A 12,538-nucleotide genomic window follows, 5' to 3' on the forward strand; every position below is an offset into this window, starting at 1 on the left:
GCACGCAGGTAAACAAATACCCGTGCACATGCCCACAACAGATCTCAGCTTTCTGGTAATTACAGAGGGTTAGGGAAGTATTAATGGCGGGGAGGGTAGACAGGAAACACTGAGACAGATTTAAATTGGAAGTGCTTCTGTGTGGACAAAAGCAGACATGGAAAAATCTGATCTGTGTGACTAATGTGCGCATTAACTTCCTGGTGTGTACACAGCCTGTCTTTGTGTTAAAGATGTGTGACTGTGTGTGAATCTGCCCCACCCACCACTGGAATGTGGTCCCCGATAGTTTTCCGCTGGGATAATATGGCCCTAGGCTCAAAAAAGATTCCCTGCCCATTTTAAATCATTTGATGATTTGACTGTTTTTGTGTATTGTAAACTGGGGGGGGCGCTTTGCTTTAAGGCTGAAAAGAGGTCTAGATATGTTCTTATAAATACATACAGATTGCAGTACTATGACACAGAAGGTGCAATGGTATTGATTGAATGCTTGTATTACCAGCATACAAAATTCAGACGGGGAGGGGGAATCTGTAGGACCTTGGAGCCAATGAACTACAGCCAAGATAATCAGAATGTGTGAAATTGAGCAACTAGTCTGTTCCTAGTGAATCTGACTTCAAGGTCTATTAAGATCAGGACCCACTAAATAGGAGTTTGCATTTTTGTTTATTTTCTGCACACATGTATACTGAAATAAATGTGTGTACAACCATCACTCATAAATTCTGCAGTATTCTCTTCTCCAAATGTAACCTGTCCTGTAGGGATATATCAGTGGTTGAACAGTATATACAGTTTTAAAACCCAATATACAAAAACTGGGAAGGCTGTTTTGGATGTGATGTAAATACAGAATGAATTTGATTCAAGGAGAATTCATATGAATTAAGGACTCATGATTCTTTGTGAAAAAAATATTATTGGTGTTTTATTGTAATATCCTCTGGAATGTCTACTAATAACTTCATCTCTCTCTCTCTCTCTCTCTCTGGCCCTACCCAATACTATATATATAATCTGATAATATCAGGAAGATGGATTTATTAGGAATGTGGAGGATCAGATATTGCTTTATTATCTGCACACATCAGACTAGCAGCATCAGTACAGCATTCACAAGGCAAGTGAAATAATTACCAACATAGGCTTTAAAATGTTACTTTTGTATTTTGAACATGCAGACACACAATGACCTGCTGCTTCCTTTTATTTATTTATTTTTTACATACATGCACATCCTCCTACTCCTCCTTTTCCAAAAAATTAAACCTGAAACTTTAATGAGCTGGTTGTTTTCTGAACTATCATGGCATCTCTTGATTTTGGTTATCTGTATGTATTATGCAATGATCAGTTTGGCACAGGCATTTTCTCTCCTAGTTAAAACTATAAATTACCATTCTCAGATAGTCCAATAAAGATGCTGCAAAATAAGTAATCACATCCCTCCTGCCCAAAGAGATCTTGAATTGACTTATATTACAGCCTTGTGCCAACATGAAGAAATGGTAACCCACAAGCCAGAAGCTTGGCACTCCAGTGGCAGAACAAAGGAGAAGTGCAAGGCAACAAAACCCCTTTGTGGTTTATTTCACAATGCCACATGCATCTGGTCTGATTACTTATTCAATCCCCTGCCCCCAAGTGGTGACAGGAAAAACTCTTGGATGCTTTGCAAGATAATCTAAACTGGCATTACATCCTTTGAGGCTAAGCAAGCAGCTGCCACTGAAAGACCACTCTATCCCTCCTGCCTCAGCCTAGCCCCCTTAGCTAAAGGAGATGAACAACTTTGCCAGGACTCAGTGAGCCTCACAATCCCACCTCCCCTTCCTTAGTGGAACTCTGAAACAGGCCAATGAAAACACAGGCTGCGCACCAAGATGGTGGGTGAAGGATTGTGTTCAGTCTAATGTAGCCCACTGAACAGAAAATGACAGGAAGGAATGGTTGCAGTTTGGGTTTGTTTCAGAGGTGGTTGTTTTTTGTATCTTTGTTTTTTAAGTAGGATGAGTGGAGACTTCGCTAAGAAACTTGCCCTGGACATAGTCATTCAGGTGCTGGCTAAATCTAATGTTACCCAGATGCAGAGCTTGGAAAAGTTACTTTTTTGAACTACAAGTCCCATCAGCCCAATCCAGTGGCCATGCTGGCTGGGGTTGATGGGAGTTGTAGTTCAAAAAAGTAACATTTCCAAGCTCTGCCCAGATGCTATTACCTCATCAAGTAGGTGCCTACACAACCCAGGCTTTGTGTGTGCTTAAAATAAAAATTTAAAAAACCAGTTCCAATCAAAGTAAGCCAGTTTTTCTAACAAGGAAATCAGAATTCTACAACCTGTATTAATTATTCTAAATAAACCTATTGACCCAAATTTGCTTATTTTGCATAATTTATCCTGCTTTTTATAGAAAGGGGGAGAAATTATGCCGGGTACTCAAGTCAATTTCTCCCTCTGCCAACAACTTCAGGAAATCCTACTGCAATGTCTTCTAGCTTCCAATATTCTTCCTACCAGACCAGAAACCAGGACTAGAAACTTACTTTAGAAGAGGCGGGGAAACTGGGTTTCTTGGATTGCTGAATTCTGCACTCAGTGTTAATTCCCCCCCCTTGTGTTTATGGAATACACACTGCCCTTCCTGCAGTCTACCAAACCTTAGCTGCCTGAGTAGCTAATAAACATCGTACTCTATAAGTACACCAACCATCCTCCTGACCAGTAGCTTAAGAGGTAGATCCCAGCTTTGGAGGCCAATTTTAAGTAAAAAAAACAGCCTGGAAATCTATGGTTCCTGCTTGTAAAAAGAAACAAAGAAAAAAAGAATAATGATACAGAGATGCACCTGCTGATCAGGACAGTCTACTGCGCTAAGAAGACACGCCTAAAGAGTGCGATTCCGTATGCCGTGGATACAGGAAGTGTGCCAGAGTTGGCCAGTTGCATTCCGGTCTGGTGGGATCGGTTTCAGCCACTTCCCTCTGAGGAAGTGGACAAGGTGCTCTCTACTGTGAAGCCAACCACTTGCTTGTTTGATCCTTGCCCTACATGGCTCATTGTGGGCTGTAAAGAGAAACTGAGCGAAGGGATCAAGGCAGTGGTGAATGCTTCTTTAGAAGAAGGTGTGGTGCCATTAGCCCTCAAGGAGGCGGTAATAAAGCCCATTCTGAAAAAGTCCTCCTTGGATCCCCAAGATTTAAACAACTTTCGCCCAGTTTCTAATCTTCCATTCTTGGGCAAGGTCATCGAGCGAGTGGTGGCCGAACAGTTAAAGACACACTTGGATGAAGCAGATTATCTGGATCCATTCCAGTCTGGCTTCAGGACTGGTCATGGAACTGAAACAGCTTTGGTTGCTATGGTGGATGATTTAAGGAGGGCGTTGGATAAAGGAGAACATGCATTCCTCGTCCTCCTGGATCTCTCAGCGGCTTTCGATACCATCGACCACGGTATCCTTTTAGATCGTCTGGAGAGAATGGGAATAGGGGGCACTGTTCTACGGTGGTTCCGTTCCTATCTCTCAGACAGACATCAACGGGTGGCATTGGGGGATAAGGTCTCGGACCCTTGGCCTCTCAATTGTGGTGTGCCACAGGGTTCTATCCTTGCCCCCATGCTATTCAACATCTATGTAAAGCCGCTGGGAGCCATCATCAGGAGATTTGGGCTGCGGTGCCACCAATATGCGGATGATACCCAGCTCTATCTCTCGTTTAAGTCCTCGCCAGAGTTGGCTGTGGAGACCATTTCCAAGTGCCTGGGGTCAGTAAGTGAATGGATGGGAGGAAATAGGCTGAAGCTAAACCCTGACAAGACCAAGGTACTGCTCGTGGGAGACAGGAAAAGATTAGGAGCTTTAGACCTGGTGCTCAATGGGGTAAAACTGCCCCTGAAGGACCAGGTCCGCAGCCTCGGGGTCATCCTTGATTCCCAGCTGTCCATGGAGGCTCAGTTTTTGGCAGTGAGCTGGGCAGCTTGGTTTCAATTACATCTAATACAGAGGCTGCGACCCTATCTGCCTGTCCATCTTCTCCCACGGGTAGTACATGCCCTGGTGTCCTCTCGCTTAGACTACTGTAATGCGCTCTACGTTGGGTTACCCTTGAAAACGGTCCGGAAACTGCAGCTGGTACAGAATGCGGTGGCACGTTTGATTACGAACAGCCGTCGCCGCGATCACATCACTCCGGTGTTACAAGATCTACACTGGTTACCAGTTGTTTACTGGGCCCAATTCAAGGTGTTGGTACTAACCTTTAAAGCCCTATACGGTCTCGGCCCAGCTTATCTGAAGGAACGCCTCCAGCATCAACAAATATGCCGCCTGACTAGATCAGCCACTCAAGACCTTCTCTCGGTCCCACCAGTCAAAACAGCTAGACTGGTGCGGACCAGAGAGAGGGCATTTTCAATCGTGGCCCCCACCCTCTGGAACTCTCTCCCTTATGATCTTCGCCATGCCCCCTCCCTGCCAAGTTTTCGCCAAGCCTTGAAAACCTGGCTATTCAGGCAGGCCTACAAGATCCCTGGGGTAGCCTAATTTTATTGGTTTTAGCTATGGGTGGGTTCGGTTTCGTTTTATATTGTAGTTCTTGGGTTTTTATGTAGTTTGTATGTTGTATTTTACTTGATCTTGTACGCCGCCTAGAGTGGCTGCTTGTGCGGCCAGATAGGCGGCCTAGAAATAAAATTTATTATATTATTATTATTATTATCCCCCTTGTGTTCTTCCATTTTACCTAAAGATATTTAGATCCTATATTAAGCTGCAATCCTAATCTCACTTACCTGGGAGTAAGCTCCAGGTAAAATTAAGTAGGACATACTTTTGAGTAAACATGGTTAGGATTGCACTGTTAATTGATAAACTATAAAAAATTGTGCTTTCAGTTCCCTGCTATGAAAAACTGTTCAGTAATAAATTGTTTTATTTGGGTGTGCCAGCACAGGAGTTTCCCACATGGTATTTGGCACAGTAATGCTAAACTCAGAGGAGGGAAGCTTTTAAAAGCAGTCAGAAATGTGGCACAGGAATAGTTTCACAGAGGGCAGCAAAAAACCTGCACAGACATCATGCTAAAAGTTATGCAGAGGTCACAGCCTGCATGGGCATAGCATGCAAGGCAGAGAATTTCCATGGCTGGGAGACCTAGGTATAGGTGAGCTGTAGTGATGTATACAGGAGATGAGATGCATTTAACCCTTAACAAATAAACCTCCGTTGATGTTCCCAGTTTTTTTGCTCTCCACCTGGAATTCTAGTAATACATTTACCAGGCAAACATCGCAGGTGGCTGATTTATTAACACATCATAATGCCACCCCTCTGTGTGACCCAGTTGTGGGGTGGGGGAGGGGGAGGGGGGAGAGAACCACATTTAGCAGTAAAAGAAGCATTTCCAACTCTCTTTCTTGCTATCCTCCATTCCCTGGGGTGAGAAGGGTACTGTTCAGGTTGTGCTCTTAACTAGCTATGTATCATTCAAATCACCTTTAAGAAGAAGCCTGAATCAAATTACTCAAGCAGAACTACCCAGATCTGGAAAATCCAAATCACAAAATCTAAAGGCGCCATTGTGAAGTTAACTAGGATGTGTTCTTTTAAACAGGCTGGCTTGCTATAGAACTTAATACCTTTAGACAGCAGACCTCCTCCAGTAGCTTGCAAAAGATACTAGCTTCCCTGCAAGCCAGAAAAGATGTGGTTGAATGCCTGTTGAGCAACATATAAAATCCAATAGAATAATGCAAAACTATGTGAATAAAATAACTACAGCCCTCTGCCTTACTACTTGTTTTTTTTTTTTTTTTCAATAATTTTTATTCAGATTTTCATAAAACATACAAGACAAAATCATAAAACATTCAAAGACAAAAAACAAAATCAAAAATAGTTAAACAAAAAGAAAAAAAGAAAAAAAAAAACAAAAATAAAAAATAAAGAGTAAAATATTGACTTCCCATTTGTCAAAGATCAAATCAGTTATAAGTCTATAATATATAACAATCCTGTCTCTTAAGTCATATTATAAAATCACTTTCCTCCAGTAGTTATCTTACTTAATCATCAAATCTCATAAACATTACTTTATTCTTTCCACAAAAAGTCAAAGAGAGGTTTCAATTCTTTAAGAAATATATCTATCAATTTTTTTTTCCAGATAAGCATATCGATTAATCCATCTCATTACTAATTATGATAATCTTATTGTCATAACCATAGTCAAAATAAACATTTCAATTAATCCATCACATCAGAATCTGTTAGGTTCAGTAATTTCAATAGCCATTGTTCTATTATCTCTAGTAATTCCATTTTCCATCTTCCATCTTCAGTAGTCTTGTTAAGTCCAGTAATTTCAATATCCAATCTTCCATTATCAGTATTCCATAATAATCTTGCTGTCAAAGCCATAGTCATATAGTAAGAGTCTGATGGGAATTACCTCTATCCCAAATATTTTCTTGCCATCCATTCTGAATAGGTTGCTGAAATACTGCTGTAAAATCATATCTCTGTTCTTTTTTTCAAAATACACTGGGTCATCTCTTAAAAGTTTTTCCATTGTCACATGGCTGCAGTTAATTCCATAGATTTTCTCTATATTGGGCTCCATCACATCATTCCAGTCCAGAAGATAGTCCATGCCATTGATAACTTTATCTCTAGAATCTTCATTAATTTCTTCAGAGATAACATTGAGTTCCAAACAATAGATTTTATTTCTAAAGTCCATAGACTCCAAATCTTGTTCCTGTTCCACGTTTGTTCCAATCTCCGGGATCTCCTCTCTCACAGGGACCCCTATTCCAGTCTCCAGGGTCTCCTCTCTCACAGGGACCCCTGTTCCAATCTCCGGGGTCTCCCCTCTCACAGGGACCCCTTCCAGGGTCACCTCTCTCACAGGGACCCTTATATCTTTAATCTCCTGCTTCATTTTACTCAATTCAATTTTCATTATCTCAATCTCATCCATTATTTTCTGAAACATAGTTATTTCCAGATTCTCAGCCACTTTCTTAATTGCCATTTTAAAAGAAAAATATAGGAAAACCACTTCTTATTTCAGCAACAATTGGGTTAATACTCCAAACTTGGTGACATCACAGTATAAACAGAGCAGACAGCCTTATCTCTCCAATAGTTAAGTAAACAAAATGCAGTTCCCAGGATCGAAACAATTAATGGCAATCGTCAAGAAACAGATTCGTCAAAATAAAATAGACCAAAAAGAGAGTAGTCTCAAAACAGTATAATATTTTTCAAAATAAAAATCTGGAATAGAAATCCCTCTTCTGTGTATATCTTTAGAATGCAAATCCAGGACAGCTTTTTGCAACAAAAACAGAGATAAGCTATTAATTAGTGCGTAGCAGAGAGAAGTTACGGCTCCCCAGTGAGATGTCAAAAACCGATCAATCTGGCAAATCTCTTTTAAACAGCAACAATTTAAGTCAAGTAAAAGAAAAATATAGAAAGAAGGGTGCTTGCCTGTTAGTGCGTTCTCTCTTAGAAGATAAGGTGAACGTTCGCTTTATCAGATAGAGCTTGCTGTTGAAAATCCGTCCCACCTTCGTCGGCTGGACCTCGTCCCATAAATTAATGAGATCTGGTCGTCCCAACAAAAATAGGCTTTGAGGTTAATCTCTTCGTTTCTCCCTACCCGGGAGAAGTTTAATCAGTCAAAAAAAAAAGAAAAAACTGACTGATATATCTGAATAAGCTTCTTTTGAGGCAGGAGCCCGTCTCAAAAGCAGGCACAGGCTAAGTCACCCTTCCCGGAAGTCCTGCCTTACTACTTGTTAAGCTCTTATTCTTTCTTTGTCTTGGTCCATGCAAATATCTTGCAAAATCAAGAGCTTAATACAGAAAAATGCCTGGCTGTAAGGATGCATAGGACTCTGGCCTAATTAATGCCTTGAGTTGCTGTTGTGAACAACAACTGGGTAGTTAGTTGCTAGGGCTGTTAACTTTTCATGGGTTCAAGCCATGAAACTCATGGGGTTACCTTGGGCCAGGCACTAACTCTCAACCTAATCTACCTTATTGGCTGTTCTAAGGATAAAAATAGATAATCCACATGTATGCTGAGATCATTGGAAGAAGAGTGGGGCACAAAGTACACTAAAGGATACTAAACTTTAATTGAACTAAACTTTCAAGTGAGGGTGTTTGGGATCATAATCTAAGACTGATCAAAGCTAGGCTTTTCCGTTCTAGCTTGGTATTAAAAGCATCCCTGTGTGCAAATGGAGCACTCAAAGAATGTATCTGAACAAAGAAATATGTCAGTAATCCACGCTATAAAAAGTCTTGATGTGTGGGAGCAAAGAGGCACGCAGAGAAAGAGTCTCAGGCAAGCTGCATGCACCCTTTGTGTTGCATGAGAAATGTCGGTATTAATTATGAGAGAACCACTGCAGGCACTTGCTGTTCCATCCCTTCTCCTCAAAGGAAAAACATCAGCCAGCCTCTTCAGAAATTGTATATAGCTCTGATTTGTAGTTGTGCCTATTTTAATTAAGGATTTGTTTTACTTACATTTGCTTGCTGCCTAAGGCTCAGCATGGCTAAGGGTGCTTTAAACAAGGTAAATATATAGGGCAGTATTCAACCAAATAATTGCAGGAGCGGAACAACTTCCGCTTGCACAACAGGACTTCCTCCCTCTTCCCCCCCCCGCACGTGCCCCACATTATCTCCAACTCTGGAGTGTAAGGGAATTCCCCCCCCCCGAACAGATTTGGGGCACACAGGGGAAGGAGAGGGGGAGAACATTTGGCTGCACAAGGAGAAATCCTTTGTGCTGATGGAATGCTAACCTCAGCGCTGTGTTTAATAGAACCCATAAAATATACCAATATAAACATACAATCATCTCCCTACTTATTTAAATACAACCACCAAATGCTACCTCCTATAAGAGCGGAAATGCATAACCAGCATGGGGCTAATCCCCAAAACAGCAAAGGATCATTTCCCCTACCTGATTGCATCATCTTATTATGTTTCCCCATCAATCAGTGGAGTGTGGATGGAGAAACACACCATAATATCACAATATGGGGTAAGTGATCCTACATTTTCTTGAATCACTCATCACTGTTTCACGGCAAGGCCATTCAAAGGCTTGCCACACATCTGGAAACAAGTCTTTTTGCCAATTATAGCCTAGAATATGATGCACAAGGTGGTTGCAAAGAATATGGAAAAAGAACCAAAGACAGACAACATAGTATCTCCAACCCTTCCCAGTTTCCATGCCCTCCTGCAACTAAGCTGTAACCAAGCTTAAACATGAATAACTGAAACAGCTGCAAGTATATTTTGTCCCCTGTTTTACTCCTGTCTCCACTTCCCTCCCATCTCTCTGTTGTTTCTTGTGTCAGATTTTAGTCTGTATCCACATTAAGATGTTGACGCATACATGGGTCACTGTTTCCATTTGTGCTTTTGGCCGCTTTTGCCCACACATGAGCACTCTGAATTTATTCACATTATTGAGCAATACCTGATGGGATATATTCGAGCTGTGTGTTTTTGTCCCCTCCCTTCCATCAGTACTTACCAATTCAAAACACGGTTCAGAAACCTGAGGTCCATTGTGGGCATGTGCGCATCTTTTTCAAAATACGTTTTTTGATCTACAGATTTGCACAAAAGAGATGTCAATAATAATAAATTTGTGTGTTGCTCCAAACCAGGAAAACTGAAGTCCCTTGTGGGCATGCAGGCAGGGTATTTGCTTACCTGTGTGCACATAGCTTTTAATGTTTTATTTTTGAAATACAAGTTTTTGATATACTAGATTTGCACAAAAGAGCAGTCACAAGTAAAAAAAAGTGTGTGTCACTCTAAGCCAGAAAAGGATTTGATGTCGCTAGCATGAAAGCTGTCATGTCTTTTCCTCCTGTTTTTGCTTTTCTGCCTCCTTTAACTGCAATGACACGTTTTATTTTCAATACAGCTGTTTCATGCAAGAGCAGTTCTGTGCAAAAGAGCAGTTTTAAAAATTAAAAAAAATGCAAATTTGCCTTCAGCAACAACTGACGGAAAAAGGCAAACTGATGGAAGCAAAATGGATGTAGGGAGGTGTGGCGATTGGCAGCATTCAGTGAAAGGTCATCACACATGTTAAAAAAACAACTCCAGCCACACATTGTGCTTCAGTATGTCCACAGCCAAGGAACATACAATTTTTATATACTAGATGTTTTTCCTCTTATTGGATTATCCACAGAGCAAGAAAACCTAACAGGCAAATTGCGAGCTGCCACTTGGATGACAAGGATATCAAGGGGATGCTGCAAAACATTAAAAATAGAAACACAAGCAGCTTCAAATCCACATTAAACTCCAGTGTGGACAAGCCCTTAGATTGTAAGCCCCCTGAGACAGGGACCTGTCCTATTGTATTCCATAAGTGCTATACCATCAGAGCATTTAATTTAAAAGTTTAGGTACCATATCCAGATGTCAACTCTTTTTGGTACTGCATCTTCCAAACTAGAGTAGATCCCACGGGAAAAAAGCAGCACTGCTTTGAATGCAGCTCCCCTTGCCTTTATGTGTTTTAGCTTCCATTTTCCTGTCCTGGAAATAAGTTTGTTTGCTACCTGTTCTCCTGATAACTTTGTTCTCCAAAAGGCAGAGAGTCAGTTGGTGCAGGTTGTCCATGCATGTAGTGATGGAGAAAGCAGAACCCACTGGAATTCTGCATGACTTGTAGCTGTTAAAGGTGCAGAGCATCTGTAAGGAAAAATGAGAATAACTGCCTGGGTAGGAGATGATCAGCAGTGGTAATGCCACTGCAAAAGTCTGGGTTCTACTTGTGGCTCACCTATATTACATTATGAAATAGTGTTTATGCATCCTTTTCACCTGGATGGAGTTGCCAGATTCATTACGGAGCAAAGGTTTTGTGTTTCTTATAGCTTCATAAAAGGGAGAATTTTGGCATATGCAACTTCTCCCACCACTGCAGTACTGTGATGAATGAAGTAGTGTAATTATTCTTGACACAAACTCTGTTCAATGTGCATTATGTCCAGCACCAGCATTTGGACCTCAGCCTTACATGATTAATGCATCTTCAGCCACCATTTGCTCTTATGTGCTATAAATGAAAGCTATTGTCAGTAGAGATTTATATCCTTTTTGCCAAGGAGTATATCCTTAAGGATCTGGCAATTCCTCCCAACACTTACTTTCTGGAGGGGAGAAACCCCAGGCTAGGACTAAAACCAGTGCTGGATTCATTCCTTAGCGGCGAGTGACTGCACAATGATGAATATGGCAGCTTAACTGCACAGGGTGCCTTAGAACAACAGGGAGCCTGCCTTAACGTGACAGATTCCCACCCTGAGTGCCTTCAGCTACCCTAAAAACAAAATCATACCCAGGGAGCCAGCTTCACACCACATCACTCACCTATTTCTAGGGAGATTAGCTGTGTTGGAAAATGCAGGTCTATGAGGAAATAAACACAGTTCAGAAGTCTTATCCCTCTTTAAATTCACAGACAGAAAAAGAGAGGTAATATTTTCAAATTTTAAACATCAGGCTCTTGAATTTCTAGTTGCATACTGATTGGTATTATAAAATGTACCTACTTTTGCCTTGTAACTTTTGCAGACATTAAGTTTTTTAGGTTACAGCTTAACTTTTTTTAAAAATGTACACCTCAAAATTGGGCCAAGTTCAAGGTCCTGGTTTTGGTGTGCAGATTCTGGTTTGGGTGTACAAAGCGCTATGCAGATTGGGACCAGGATACCTGAAAGACCATCTTATCCCTTATATATCTAGTCAATCACTGTGCTGTACAGGTGAGGGCCTCCTGCAGATACCATCTTATCAGGAGGTCCATTCAGCACAACACAGGAAGCAGACTTTTAGTGTTGTAGAACAGACACTTTGGAATTCTCTGCCCTTAAATATTAGACAGGCACTATCTGTTATCTTTTTGGCACCTATTGAAGACCTTTCTTTTTCAACAAGCCTTTTAAGTAGAGACCTTATCCCAGTCTGTGTCTGTGCTGGAATTGCTTTTTAAGTTTTTTTTAATTGTTTTTTAAATATGTTTTTAAGATGTTTGGTTTTAATATGTTTCTCAAGATGTTTGGTTTAATATGTTTTAAAGAATTTTGTTTTTAATATATTTTAAAGTGCTTTTTGTGTTTTTGTTTGCTGCCCTGGGGTCCCTCTGAGAGGAAGGGCAGGATATAAATGTAATAAATTTTTAAAAAATTGTTAAGTATGAACATGATTCCTTTTTTTTTTACAATAATTTTTATTCAAATTTTCATAAAACATAGAAAACAAAATCATAAAACATTCAAAGACGAAAAACAAAACAAAACAAAAATGATTAAACAAAAAAAAATAAAATGTTGACTTCCCATTTGTCACATATCAAATCAGTTATAGGTCTACAATATATAACAATCCTGTCTCTTAAATCATATTATAAAATCACTTTCCTCCAGTAGTTATCTTAATTAATCATCAAATCTCATAAACATTACTTT

This window comes from Rhineura floridana, chromosome 2, assembly GCF_030035675.1.
Source record: "Rhineura floridana isolate rRhiFlo1 chromosome 2, rRhiFlo1.hap2, whole genome shotgun sequence".
Classification (NCBI taxonomy): domain Eukaryota; kingdom Metazoa; phylum Chordata; class Lepidosauria; order Squamata; family Rhineuridae; genus Rhineura; species Rhineura floridana.